The sequence below is a fragment of the Danio aesculapii genome, chromosome 2 (assembly GCF_903798145.1).
Source record: "Danio aesculapii chromosome 2, fDanAes4.1, whole genome shotgun sequence".
Classification (NCBI taxonomy): Eukaryota; Metazoa; Chordata; class Actinopteri; order Cypriniformes; family Danionidae; genus Danio; species Danio aesculapii.
In genome coordinates, this window is record NC_079436.1 from 51,345,318 (window position 1) to 51,361,462 (window position 16,145).

At 37.5% G+C, this 16,145-nt stretch overlaps 1 pseudogene; it reads right to left on the bottom strand.

The window, feature by feature from the left end:
- Positions 1 to 212: 212 nt before the first annotated feature.
- LOC130238640 (CMRF35-like molecule 9) lies at positions 213 to 14,704 on the bottom strand (annotated as a pseudogene).
- Between the last annotated feature and the right edge of the window lie 1,441 nt (positions 14,705 to 16,145).

The following is a 16,145-nucleotide window of genomic DNA, read 5'->3' on the forward strand; positions in this document are numbered from 1 at the left end:
CCCCCCCTCAGAATTTAACTTTTAGCTAATTTTTAAAATTCATTTTTTAGAGTTTGTCAATTTTTACCCAATTTTTAAATCCACGTTTCAACGCGTTTAGGCTTACCCTTTCAAAACTTACATTTATTTTATTTATTTATTTTTTTTTCAAATACTGTAGTATAGCAAAACCATGTCTGATTTTTGTTTACCATATTTGTTTGTGTCTCATTTCTTTTGTAAAAACTTGTCTTTAGGGTAATTTGGACTTAAAATTAAGGATGAGAAGAAATATTAAAGCAGATTTCATCTTCTTCAAATATGCTGATGTGTCTCCTTCGTCCTCCATTTGGCCATGAATTAATTCTGCATTATACCTTAAATATACACAAACATGTATTTCATAAGACAATTCATTTAGTTTTAACTATAAGGCATACAAAAACAATAAAAAAAGCAACAACTTTGAGTTTGAATTTAATTTTTTTAAATAGCAATAATCAGTATCTCCATGCATTAACACTATACTGAATCCTACTGAACATTGAGACATTGAGACTTATTACTGAATTACAGTAAATGACTTTCACTTTTTCTAACTGCTTCAATAAAAGATTCCTCTTTTTATCAGTATGTTATAAACTCACAGTTTTGCGATCTTTCATCACAGCGCTGTAGAGCACATCAGCTTTTGGATCCACTGATGATGAACGCTGTAAAAAAAACATGATCAGATCTGAGAGGAGTTTGCACAACACGGTTTAGCTAGCTTTCTTTGTGCTTTGGCTGTTCATGTGATTGCAAAACACACAAATTTTGTCACACAAACCTTATATATAACTTCAGTGCAACAAAAGTCACATAATGGGAATTTATAAAGAGTGATAAATTGCAAACAAACTGAATGAAACAGACAATTCCAATTATAACTGCGTACACATCAAGTCAAAAAAATCACAATGATGAAAATCTCAGAGACACTTACTGTCTTAGTGAAAGAGACAGGACTGTAAAGCACTGAAGCGTCATCAGCAGAAGACTGTGAACAAACACTACTGACCATCACTTATCTGAATTCAGCATCTCAGTGTCTTCTGAGAGTTCTAAAGCACACACAATGAAGACTGAGAACTTACATCAGCTTCTGCAGGACTGATAGATGTCATTTGGTTTTCAGAGGGCATCTGCAGCAAACACAGATTTAGATGCTGAACTACTGTCATACAATTACATTCTATTCCACAGAACTTCTCTACTCAGTATATGTCAATTACAGTAAATTCTAAAACACTTACAGTGTTCATGGTGCTGCTGTCAAAACGTTCTTCTTTCTTAATTTGTTCACCTTCTGTCAGAGTGAGAATTGAAGATTAATTTTCATAACATTCAGTATTATTTAATAGTGCCTTTAACATTCATGGAAACAGTCCATGCCAAAAAAAAGAAGCTCTTTCATGTGGAAATGCACACTTTAGATTTTTATAAAAGTTTTTAGCACTAAAAACAAAGGGTTCAGAACTGTTTGACTGAAGGATTTTTTTTACAGAAACACAAATGGTTCTTTTAAAGTACAGGAGCCAAAGCCAGTTCCTGGAGGGCCACAGCTCTGCACAGTTTAGTTCCACCTAGAGATCTGTGCGGGACTGAATTTTTAGTCCAGGTTTTATTCCGCACCCGACTGCTCCCGCCGTATATTCAGCCTTTGTTCACCCGCCGCCCGACCTGCCCCGTTTTCTACCTGACCCGATTGTTCCCGCTAAATTTAGATCTGGTTTCCAAAATCTCAAATTAAAATCGGGTACTATCAAAAGAGAGATAACAGATAAAACTGTTGGTTGTGCAAGGTTTGTGGGCTAAATGTCAGTTTTGTTTGCCCGTTTGTGATGAAACAGGAGTGCCGCGTGATGTGCGGTGAGGTTTGTGGCTGGTGAGGCTCTGACTCTTTCAAAGTCAAATTAACAAACATATGCACTCAATATATTTGCCAACTACCGATTATGTTTCATAGATCATATCAGCATTATTTCTATACACGTAGCAGGTACATATTGGGCCAAGAACGAATGTAAAATGTATAGTGATTCAATATGCCTCCCAAAAAACACCAAGCTGCGTGCTAGAGTACAAGAGACACACAGCACCATGTTGCATGCGCGTGCTCTCTTTCATTCACTCACACAGCACACGGCGGATACACGCACTCTCAACGCTTTTGCTCTCTCTCTATATCTTTCAAGAACGCTATTGTTAGACCGCCCGCTCCCATTTAAATTACACCAGAGTTACCGACCAATACCGCGTTTTGCTCAGACGTTTATTCCCACGCCACAAGAAATCTGGTTAGGTCCAGACCTCTAGTTCTAATCCTTCTTCAACATACTTACTGTAGGTTTCAAACAAGCCTGAAGGACTCAAGTAGTTAGATCAAGTGTGTTTAATTAGGGTTGTAACTAAACTGTGCAGAGCTGCGACCCTCCAGGAACTGAGTTTGACACCTGTGTTCTAAGGCTCTGTGAACACACCCCCTTTTGGAATCTTAATTCTGATTGGTCAGTCACGTTATTCTGTGGTCAAGTGTGTTTGTATTACTATGGCATTTGACCATTTTTTCATCCCTGAACATTGAAGATTTGTGCTAGTTTGATGCCTCTTGTGTTGTTATATTCATGCTATAATGAAATCTTCAATAAACAGCGATGTAAAAAATGAACTCACCTGGATTCTTTCTCATCGTGCAGATTACTATGGCAAAAAGAGCCACAAGCAGTAAAAGCATAAGTGTTGCTACAAGGCAAATTATCAGAATCACATCATACCTGTGGTGATGGAGAGACATGTTTGTTAACATCAAAACTACAGCATGTCATATTTGAATACTTTGCATCTAATTTTTACAGATTAATTAAAGCAAATGCACATTGAAATGATCTTAAATGCTTGTTTTGTTCATATGTAACAGTTTGGTATCAGTTGTGATTGAATAAAAATATTCACATACATGTATGCCTCTGCCCTTGGATCAGTAGTCATAAGTGCTGTTAAAAACAGAAAAAAAGGTGACTAAAATGGCTTATTTTAACCCTAAATATGTCTGAGAATTTGTGTTTCCTCTCTAAAAATACAGCGAATAGAAAAAAAAAAAAAAAAAAAAAAAAAAAAAAAAAAAAAAAAAAATATATATATATATATATATATATATATATATATATATATATATATATATATATATATATATATATATATATATATATATATATATATATATATATATATTTAATTATTTCACTTTATATACATATTAGTCTGCACAATACACTCTAAGAAATAAAGGTACGCGAGCTGTACTGGGGTGGTACCTTTACACATTTGTACTTAAAGGGTACATATTGGTATCTCAAAAGTATATGTTAGTACCTAAAAATTTTAAGAAGAACACTTTTGTACTTTTTAGGTACTCATATGTACCCTTGAGGTATTAATATGGACCTTTTGAAAAGGTACCACCCCAGTGACAGCTCCCGTACCTTTATTTCTAGTTTATATACACTATGAATAGCAGCTACGCTAATTATTTTCTTTATTCTCCATTTCAACCTGGGGATACTCTTCCCGAGGCCCTCAGACTATGCAGAGTCACTGATTCGATCCAAGACCAACGACGAGATGATCCCAAGGTTTCCATATCCTGGACCAGGCCGTTTCCTGAGCAGCTACTGTGATGGTCATGGAAGAGTGGAGAACACGAGACTGATTCCTGTGACGCTCCAGAGACGGCCGAGTCTTCGCTGAGGCCAGCTTCCAGCCTCCGCCACTGAGACTGCAGCTCTGCACAAGACGTTTGGCCAGCGGAGAAATTAAATTGGTCGTGCCCAACTGAGTCTGGTTTCTCTCAAGTTTTTTTTCTTCACTTTCGCCATTTAGTGAAGTTTTTTTTCCCTCTCCGCTGTCGCCACTGGCTTGCATGGTTCAGGATCTATAGAGCTGCGCATCGTTGGTTTTGCTCTTCAGTATTTGGACTCTCAGTAGTGATTATTAAACCACACTGAACTGAGCTAAACTGAACTGAACTTAAACACTACAAACTGAACTACACTGTTCCTATTTACTGTGACCTTTTATGTGAAGCTGCTTTGACACAATCTACATTGTATAAGCGCTATACTATGGAGAGAGATTAGACTCAATAATAATTCACACATGCGTAGCCAAATTCACGTACGTAAAATATTTATTTATACTTACAAAAACAATTCACATGCACAAAATAAAAATACATTTTCATAAAATACGTTTCACAAATGCAAAACACCATTTGCAAATATATAAGAGTGTACAAAAAGTTTTGAATGTTTAAAATTCACGAGTTCATCCTGAATGAGAATGTGCAAATCCTCTCTCACATACGACTCACCCTGAATATGAGTGTGTGCATTTTTGAGACTTTCCTGTCAGCACACACCTCCCACGTGAGTCACTCGTGCCCTGTAGCCAATAAGATGCGAGCTTACATGTTGGTTAGAGGAACAGACTGCGCAAAAGGAGCGCAGAGTGGTTGACATCGAGTACAGCTCTCATCTGATTGGCTGAGAGGTACGAGTTGCCTGTTTCTGGCAGGAAAGTCTCAAAAGTGCACACACTCGTATTCAGGGTGAGTCGTACGTGAGAGAGGATTTGCACATTCTCATTCAGGATGAACACGTGAATTTTAAACATTCAAAACTTTTTGTACACTCTTATATATTTGCAAATGGTGTTTTGCATTTGTGAAACGTATTTTATGAAAATGTATTTTTATTTTGTGCATGTGAATTGTTTTTGTAAGTATAAATAAATATTTTACGTACGTGAATTTGGCTACGCATGTGTACATCGTGTCTTTTGCGTGAATTATTATTGAGTCTAATCTCTCTCCATACTATACAAATAAAGGTGAATTGAATTGAAATATTTCTGAGAGTGTATCATAAAATAAAATAAAAAAGTTAAAGTGTTAAAATTAAGGGCCCTATCATACACCCACCACAATAAGGCACAAGACATGTTTGGCATGATTTGTTGCTATTTCCAGACAAGCGCAACCCTAATTTTCCCGTTTTCCACCACGTTGTTTAAATAGCAGATTCATTTGTGCCACTTTGTGTAATGTAATGTAATGTGTATTTTTATAGCACGTTTATCTGGTATGGCCATACACCCAAAGCGCATCACAGTGATGAGGGGGGTCTCTCCACACTACCATCAGTGTGTAGTATCCACTTGGATGCATCCACTTTGTGGCCTCATGGGTGTTCCGGTCTAGAAAAGAGGTGAGTTATGGCGCATTGCTATTTTGAGGAACTGAAATAGACCGCGGCATTGACCAACTAAAAGCAGCTGTGAAAGTCCAGTGCACAGCACAATACGTCCCATTTACATGGGGCTTCTGCGTCAACGCTTGACAGAGGGCGTGTCTGAAGTTGGGGCTGATGCGATCGTCAGCAGCGTCAGCCAATGAAATAAGTCAGCAATCGGCCACTGTCTGAGCTAGTGTATTTGCATACAGCAATCTGACTGGCTGACGCTTCCTTTGGCACTTGAAAAGTTGAGCAAGTCCCAACTTCTGCAGCGAGCAACGCCAGTGAAGCGGCGCCAACAGATTCACAATGCGGTTTGGCAACGCCTGACATCACCCATTCAAAGTAAATGGAAAGCGTTGAAGCCTACGCCCTAGTGAATGCGACGTTAGTGTCTATGCGAGACCAAACGCTTACACATTGCTCAATACACACAGAATGTAAAGCAATACACAAATATCTTTAAATGAAAAACTAAAGGATTAAAATGTAACAAAAATTTTACTTTCTACATAAATATAAAAACCACTGGCTCCATGCCTCATCTCTGGGGGGCTTTTTTCAGCTTATTCATGACAATCTGTATTTGTATAATGTAATTATTATTAGAAGTATTATATTTTTATTAGTTTTAATAAAAACAAGTTTAGATTTGTCCACCTGTCAGGTTTTGGAGATGTGTGCATCACCCAACCCAGGCTCATTCTGAAAACGTAGTCCCCTGGACGTTTCTAGAGACAGCGAATTATGTAGCTGGAGGTACGTATGGCTGCATTTCATTTTTTAAGCAAACGCTGCAGGGCGGCATGACGCCGTTCCTTTTAGCGCTTACCGGCTGACCTCTTACCTTCATGTGGAGGGCTTTCCCGCTGCAACCAGTTTGTCCGGTTAGCTCGTCGTGTACATCGGCGGACTTGAGACGCAGAGAGGAACTGACCACCACGACGACGACTGGGTTTGAGTCCGGGGAAGAGCGGTTCCAGAAATCAGGTAAGACAAAAACAGAATCCAAGAAATAAAGTGAAGAAGTTCATAACAGGGTGAGAATGTGGTAAAATCTGAAAATGTGGTAAAAAACGTTTTCCCAGTCAATCATTCAGCCAGTCAGATGGACAGACGGTCGTTCGACAGCGGCCTCTGGTGGGTTTACACGAGAACAGCGCGGGCGTGAACACCAATCGCGAGAGACATTTGAGAAGCGAAAAATCGCACACAGCGGATTTGCAAAAACAAAAACTGCAAAAATACGTACCTCTCGGGACGTATTTTGCGGTCTCCAGAAACGTCCATGGGACTACGTTTTCAGAATGAGCCTGGGTTGGCATCACCATATGGGGCATAAGAATAGGACATGTGTTTGGATAAAACTCCGCTGTTTGACCACACTTTGTTATTATTGTTCATTTATTAGTTTGCTGGAAATTAGAACTGAATTTAGAAATAGTTTTGAAACAAATATTTGTGCTTAACAAACGAAACTAAATATGTAGGCTAATGGATGTCTTCTGTGTAGTGAGTTTCCACCATTTCCTTACTCCACAAAAGTAAAGGAGTAAAGTAGAGCGTAAAAGTAAGTAGAGAGAAAGTAAAGGGGCTGAATGGAGGAAGCTCGTTTTTTATCCGTTTAACAGTTTGAGCTATTAGCTGTTTTAACAGTTTAACTGTTTTCTCACTAGTTAAGTGTTCAATTTTCCCACTTACATAGTCTGCCAATGAAAATTCTTACTTAAAAGATAACGCTTAAATATATAAGCTAAGAAAATCGTGCAATAAAAAGGTAAACTTTTCACAATTAGTGTAAACAACATTACTAAAAAACTCAGAACAAACATTAAACTCCTGAATCATTCCTAAATAATCTAATTTAGCTGCTGCTTACGGTTTATTGTTGGATGCATTTTTGAAGAAGTTGTGTTGGTGGAGAGTTGTGTTGTGCTCCTGCAAAACAATGTCAAATAAAAGTCATAATTAATTAGTAACATTTGTCTTGGAGAAAAATATGAGTAAAGACATAAATATATGTTTGATTAGCCTGTAAATCTCAGTAAATCTCTCAAAAATGTACATTGGTGTGTTGCAGAAACATGAATATCTCAATACAGTAATTAAACTTAAAAGAGCAGTACATTCATGAAGTAATAATGTGAGAGCATGTACAGTGGATGTTATTAAAACAATCCTTTAATAAATCTATTTGGCAACAAAAGCATTTAAATGTGTTCGATTCATTTAAATGATCAAAAATGTTTAAACTTACATATTTTTCTCAGGTGTAGTTGTCACAGTTGTCAATACTGGAAAAAGAAAAGAATAAAGCAACAAGGATATTTTAGGGCAGTAATAGCGTCATCATTTTTACTGCTGAACTGGTTTGTGATCTTACCTTTGGGTTCAGGTTTAGTGACAGTGAGTTGAACATGAACCTGCAGATCTCCAACAGAGCAGAAATACCATCCAGAATCAGAGAGTCTAAGTCCAGTCATCAGCACAGTGAAGGAGCTTTCACCATCATCACTGATCTGCACTGATGAACTCTGGGATGTGTCAGTCTTCTCCTCTGTGAAACACTGCTGATCTTTCACCACTGTTTGTTTTTAGCCTTATATCTTGAACTGTAGAAACACTGAACACTGACATCATCACCTTCATGTCCAGATACACTGCTGTTCATCACAGACACATCAGGAGCTGATAACAGTCAAGATGACAATATGACATTTTACTGAACAGAAATAAACAGCTGTGAACACACTGCCACTCAAACACTGCTTCAGGGCATGTTCGTGAGTGTGTTTAATCTACGATTATTTCAGTAAACAGACATTATAACTATCACAGATACGCAAGATCTCAAAGCAAAGATCTAATCCTTGTTTCAGAGCCCTAACCTGATTTCACCAAGTAGGACATGTTCCTGCATTAACATCTATGTTGATCTGGAACAACATTCCAATCAGCCAATCAGAATTAAGGGATACATTTACCATATATGTTAAATTTAGGTTTAAGCTTACGGTTAGGTTTGTGCATTACTAAATGTTTGTTATCCAACTATTATCCCCCTCTGATTTTGGGAATAATTTACAGTTATGGTTGGGTTTAGGGGTAGGGAAAAGGTATGGACTACATTTTGAACAAAAATTATGTTCCAGGATCAACATAGATATTAATCCAGGATCACATCACACTTGGCAAAATCATGATATGCGTGTCAGATTGGCTGAAGTAAAGATAAATGCATAGTTTAGATTGTTAGACTGCATTAATCAGAGCTTTCAGAGCCAGAAGCACTTCCCACAAGACTCTATAATTTAATCTGCATCATGTGGGTGTCCTATTTGGGCCTGAACCTTCTCCTTGACAGAAGAACAGTCATAAGATCTCAACAATTAAATATAGACCTGCAGCAGTCAAGGCAACACTGTGTCATTAGTCATCATAGCACATCCTACACTTAACTTGTCTTGTTCTCTTTTTTCAGTTCTACTTGTGTGAACAGAAATAAACCTCTATCAAACATAACACAACCTTTTACATTATTCGGTTGTCAGACAAAATAGAGACTTGGAAAGATTTTCTTTACCTGATTGTATCGTCAGATACACATAATAACCAGCATCTAGTGTCCCAATGCCACCGATCTCCACAGCACACCAGTAATATCCAGAGTCTGACGGCTGCAGATTCTGCCATTCCACTGTAAAGATACTCTGAGCTGGATAATCAGTGATGGAGAATTTATTTCTTGTTTCATTTTCATATGCCAATATAGAGCAAGTGCTCCAAGTGTATCCCCAACACCAATACTTGTGGTGTTCTTTATAGTTTTCTTTATACTGACATTGAATAACGCCTGGTGACCCAGATTTCACTCCTATATTCAGATTATTAACCCAAGCTCCATCTGTAGACAAGATCAAGTGTAAAAAAAAAACATTAGGACTCATAAACTGCACACACACTAATGAAGTCAATGTATACTGCAGAATAACAAGCATTAAAGTTTAACAACTGTAACACATTAAGTAAACAACAGACCATATAATAGTGTAACAATGCCATTTTTAAAATAATTATAATTATTTACCTCCAATGTGAAGTAAAACCCCAGTGAGAATCAGAGGGTGAATCATGTCTGCAGTGAAGTGTGTGTAGGAGAGCAGCTGATGTCCTTATATACTCTGGTTTTAGAGGAAGATCAGAAATGCCACTTTAAACCACAAAAGTGTGAACAAATAAGCAAACTAGTCATTCTGCAGTCAGCGACACATCACACATCAACACAACATCTCACTTCTCAAGTCTTCAGTTGGTGAACAAGCTAATGGTGAGATGAGAGCAGATGAAGCAATCAATTGCTCAATACTATTTTTACCACGTTCAGGTTCTGAAACACTCACCCTGGTGCTTTAATTGTTTTTACAGCGCCATGAAGTGGACAACAACAAAACTACACACAGAATTAAATTAAATAATATTACTGTCATCATGGCAAATGTAATGAGACGATGTCTGGGCACTACAAGTCACAGCCGGTGCGGACACTTTATTTCCTGGTTGCGATGTAAATTAACAACAGGTTGTAGAGTGCTATATAAGTAATATATAGTGAGTCACAAAGTTTGTTTGCCCTTTTGCTTCTGGGTTTTGCATTCTGGCCACGGCATGTAAAGGCCGGTAGGTAGTGAGTTGTGATGTCATACATATATACACTAGATACTGCATATGTAACCACGCCGGTCCTACGCCACCCAAACCGCTCCGAGCTGGTATCGAAGCGGCGACCTTCCGCATGGGTCGCACCTTTAGAGGTCAGAGGAGTGAGGTTTACCTGCACAGCACTTACTAGCTGGCCTCCGTTACACTTACCCCCCCTAAACCTCACTCCCATCCAGGTCATGGCACCAATGCAACCCCGCGGGTCCTACACCACCAACTTGCTCCGAGCTGGTAACAACCTTCCGCATGGGAGTCAGGTGCTCTACCAAGGAGGCTAAATACCATGGCCTCTGTCGAGCATGCATCAATAGCACCGCCACATTTGTACAGAGCTCCCAGCACAAATGTCATTCAACCGTACTGGTCAAGACAGTGCGCCAACGAGAAGATGCTGGACTTTAGCGCTGTGTACAGGTGTAGTAACGAGCAAACAAAGAAAACAAAGCACAAAGGCAGAACATTTCATAGGTAAGATTTAGTTTTGTATGTTATAAACTTTTGTGCTAAACAAGTAACGTTATTGATGATAATACAGTAACTTACTGCATTCACCATAAGGCAAAGTAGCACCAACTTGCACTAAATACTCGGCTTATGCTAGTTTTGTTGAATAAAATGAGCAAACAAAGCAAAAGAAATTTCACAACAAGATGCTGTGGGGCCAGAGATTTGTATTATTGTCAGCTAAGTGAGTGAGTCATTCATAACAGAGATTTATTTTAATTTATTTATTTATATAGGGACAATGTACAAGACATGTTGTGCCAGAGTTAGCTATAAAGCTAATTTACATTTGTGTATATATATATTTATATATATTAGTGATTATTTGACAAAAATCAATTCGGTTAATAAAGTTCGGTTCGATACGACACAGTGGTGTCACGTTTCGGTATGTTTTCGATACGGCAAAAAAAGAAAAAAGCCAGAGGATTTCTCTGATTTAAATTTTTTTAATGTATTAAAACTAACATCATAAAAGTATGATCTTGTTTTTTTCTTTACTTTGAACAGTGAGTTAACAATTTGAACAATTAAATAAATCCTTCTTTATACTCAAAACCAAAAAGCGTCTTGTAAAAAATAACTGTATTATTGTAGTAGTTAAACAAATAAAAAGAAAAGAAACTATTTAGTTTTTATATGGAACTCAGTTTCAATCAATTTTTAAGTATTTTTTTTATTTTCAGAAAGATGAGTGTCCACCTTTTCTTCAGACAGCACAAATCTGCTTGATTTGATTGTCACCTGCCACTTTAGTGGATCTGAAAGCAGGAATTATCTGACTGATATGGGCTTATCAAGGAATAATGTAATCATTGATCCGCCCACATGCTTTACTTTGGGCATGCAACAGTCTGGGTGGTACACTTTTTGGGGGTTTCTCCATACTGTAACTCTCCCAGATGTGAGAAAGAAAGTGAAGGTGGACTCATCAGAAAATAACAAGTTTCATATTATCCACAGCCTAAGATTTTTTCAGCTGGTTTCCTTGAAACTGATGTTTGCCATTGGAACGAGTGACCAAAGGTTTGACTATAGCAGCCCGGCCATGTATAATGTATATTGACAAACAGTTTTGGTGGAAACAAGAGAGTTGAGGTGCACATCTAATTCTGCAGTGAGTTGGGCTGCTGTGTTTTTTTGTTTTTTTGGATACAATCCGGGTTAGCACCCGGACACCCCTTTCAGACAGCTTCCTCTTGCATCCACAGATACTCCTGTTGGATGTGGTTCGTCCTTCTTGGTGGTTTGCTAATAATACTCTGTCTTGGTCACAGATGCTCCAGCAAGACACGCACCAACAATTTGTCCTCTTTTGAACTCTGATATGTCATTTATAATAAATGTGTGCATTGCAATATGTTAAGCAAAACTATGCTATTACTCTGCTAATTAAACCTTTACACTCTACTCTTACTGGTGAAATGTGCAGTCAATGCAGATTGGCTACCAGAATGGTCAAATTTATAAAATCTCCAACACTAAATTGGTCAGTGTTTCAGTTTAATTGTCCTACCCTTGTATATGAAAGTTGGTAAAACTATATCATAAAATAAAAAAAGGTCAACTGTTAAAATAATTCTTAATCTTTCAGCTATTGTTTTCTAAAACATTTACATTTAGTCTTTTAGCAGACGCTTTTGTCCAAAGCGACTTACAAATGAGGACAAGGAAGCAATTTACACAACTATAAGAGCAGCAGTGAACAAGTGCTATAGACAAGTTTCAGGTGTGTAAAATCTAAGAAACAAAGCATTAGTAAGTGTTTTTTTTTTTTTTTTTGGAGAGAGAGAGTACAGTTAGTGGTATAGCCAGAGAGGCAGTTACAGATTAGGAAGGAAAGTGGAGACTAAATAGTTGAGTTTTTAGTCGTTTCTTGAAGACAGCAAGTGACTCGGCTGTTCTGATGCAGTTAGGGAGTTCATTCCACCAACTGGGCAGATTGAATGTGAGAGTTCGGGAAAGTGATTTCTTCCCTCTTAGGGATGGAACCACGAGGCGACGTTCATTCACAGAACGCAAGTTTCTGGAGGGCACATATATCTGCAGAAGTGAGAGCGGATACGAAGGAGCAAAGCCAGAGGTCGCTTTGTAAGCAAACATCAGAGCTTTGAATTTGATGCGAGCAGCAACTGGCAGCCAGTGAATGAATGAATGAATAAATGCAAAATTGCAGTATAATGAGGTTTAAACACAGTTTAACTATAATGCAATAAAATTCAACAGCAGTAAAATCTGCAGTACAACTGAAGTAACATTAAATAAACAGAGGGGCAATATAGTGATATTTCTTCATTCATTTTCTTTTTGGCTAAGTCCCTTTATTAATCTGGGGTCACCACAGCGGAATGAACCGCCAACTTATCCAGCATATGTTTTACGCAGCGGATGCCCTTCCAGCCTTCGCAGTTCGCCTGTACCACATGTCTTTGGACTTGTGGGGGAAACCGGAGCACCCTGAGGAAACCCACAGGAACATGGGGAGAACATGCAAACTCCACACAGAAACGCCAACTGACCCAGCCAAAGCTCAAACCAGCGACCTTCTTGTTGTGAAACGATCGTGCTACCCACTGCGCCACCTTGCATCCCAATATAGTGATAAGTTATAAAATTCATTGCACTTAGGTACATATACAGTATTAAAAGTGCACTTTAGTTTTATTATGTATTGCTGTATTGTAGATGTATTTCTGTACTTAGTTATACTTCTGAAAAGTACAATACAATATAATGTGGTAATACTACACATTAAAACTACTGAAACCTCATTTGGAAACCATTGTCCACCAAGCAGGAAAACTAGTACTTGTACTGCAGTTGTACTGTAGTAGTACTTCAGTTGTATTGCAATAGCGGGATGACAGATGTACTGGTAGTACAGTTGTGTTGCAGTAACAGTACTGCATAATAGTAGTTGTAGTACTTCAGTACCATTCTAGAAATTGAACTTCAGTTGTATTGCAATAATACTGCAATATACTTAAATTAAGCTGTTTTTTTGTGTCCAAAAAACTGCACTTTTCAGAAGTTAACTAAAACTCCAGTATTCCTTTAAAAAACTTCAGAATTCTTAATAAAATAAAATAAAATAAAAAACTGCAGTATTTTTTTGTAAGGGTAGGGAATAGGTACAGATTACAAGGAATATCACTTCAAACAAAAATAATGTTCCAGGAACAACATAGAAGTTAATCCAGGATTGCATCGTACTTGGCAATATCATGCTGTGCGTTTCAGAATGGCAGAAGTAAAGACAAATGCATAATTTTGATGGATTTTTAGACTGTATTAATCAGAGCATCTAGAACAGGAAACACTTCCTTCAAGACTCTGCAATTTAATCTGCATCTTGTTGGTGTCCTATTTGGGCCTAAACCTTTTCTTTGACAGAAGAACAGTCATGATACAGTATCTCAACCATTAAATATAGACCTGCAGTAGTCAGGGCAACACTGTGTTTTTTTCATTAGTCATCATAGCACATCCTACACTTTACTTGTCTTATTCTCCTTTTTTTATAGTTCAACTTGTGTGAACAGAAATAAACCTATATCACACACAACTCGTTTTTTTACATTAATATGGTCATCAGAAAAAATAGAGATTTGGAAAAAATTTCTTTACCTGATTGTACAGTCAGATATAAATAGTATCCGGCGTCTCTTGTTTCATATCCACCAATCTCCACAGCGCACCAGTAATATCCAGAGTCTGACTGCTGCAGATTCTGCCATTCCACTGTAAAGATGCTCTGAGCTGGATAATCAGTGATGGAGAATTTATTTCTTGTTTCATTTCCATATGCCAATATAGAGCAAGTGCTCCAAATGTATCCCTGACACCAATACTTGTGGTGTTCTTTATATTGTTCTTCATATTGGCATGGAATAATGCCTGGTGATCCAGATTTCACTCCTATATTCAGATTATTAACCCAAGCTCCATCTGTAGACAAGATTAAGTGTAAAAAAACATTAGGACACTCATAAACTGCACAAAGTAAATGTATAGTGAGGAATAACTAGCATTAAAAGTTAAACAACTGTAACACATTAAATAAACTACAGACCATATAATAATGTAACAATGCCATTTGCATCGCACAATTATAATTATTTACCTCCAATGTGAAGTAAAATCCCAGGGAGAATCAGAATGTGAATCATGCCTGCAGTGAAGTGTGTGAGAGAGGAGCTGATCACTTCATTATATTCTCTGGTTTTAGAGAAGTGTGAACAAATAAGCAAATAGTCCTTCTGCAGTCAGCAACACATCACACATCAACATCTCACTTCTCAAGTCTTCAGTTTGTGAACAGGCTAATGGTGAGATGAGAGCAGATGAAGCAATCAATTGCACAATACTATTTTTACCACGTTCAGGTTCTGTGTGTATCTTTTATTACTGAAACACTCATCCTGGTGCTTTAATTGTTTTACAGCGCCATGAAGAGGACAACGACAAAACTACACACATAATAATCCAGAAAGTCCAAACAGTATTTTAAACATGAAGAACTGATAAGCATTTAGTTTTGATAAAGAGAGTGAGACAGAAACAATTATTATACTCTTCACAGTTTATTGAAAAGCTTTTGAATTTTGACCCTCAGTCTTGACCCTCAGATCTGTCAAATCATTTGAATCATCTAAAAAATAAAACATTGGTTAAATTCATAACATCAGCAAAATAAAATAATGAAATGCTAAAACACACACACAAACACCACTTTTACACTTTTATTTGCTTCACCCTCGATTTAATAAAACCAGTTAAAATCATGAAAATGAACAAACTCAGCAGAAACTCAAAAGGGTTTATTAGAAATTAATACAATCTGTGATTTGGATGAAAACAGTGCCAAATGAAGAAGAATGCAAGATAGACATTAGTCATTTAGCAAGCTAAATGAACATGAGTTGATTATAACTGCAGATCAATGACAGTGCGAAACAGCCTACTGTAACGTCTGTAATTATATTAAATAACTAAATAAATGAACATACTGTATATGAACACATACAGACCCATACAGTCTCCTATATGTTACCAACTACAGAAGAACACACACAACAGACATTTCGTCCGTATTTAGGTTCAAAACAACACAAAATATAGCCTACACTCAGTGAAAACCTCTCATCTATGTCTGTAATCTTCAGCAGCACATGTAGCCTCTGTTAGAGAGTAATTCTGTCATTCCCAGTTCATATTAGTCCAAAATGTGAAGATAATACGTTAGTTAATCATGGCATTTGGTTCATGTTTGCTGAAATATAATGTGCTCCTTTTTTTCCGGCTTCAAAAGCACGTCAATAATCAAGCGCAGGTTATTATCATCAGCTCAAGAAGTTTGTTATTTCAGATATAATGTTAGACGCGTGCGAGCGCTAGCAAGAAAGCGAAACCGCTCGCGCCTCAGACTGGCTCGTAAAAAACTATGCGGCACAGGGTAAATCTGCTCTTCTTCTTGGCTTTGTGGTTTGTTTGAGCCCAGATCGACCATGGCTCGTTATTATATGTATTTATAATTCCCCTGTAATCTCTCGGCTGTGTATTTCAAACATGGCAGGTTTTTTGTTTTCATTCTGGCTTGTTGCGTAAGCG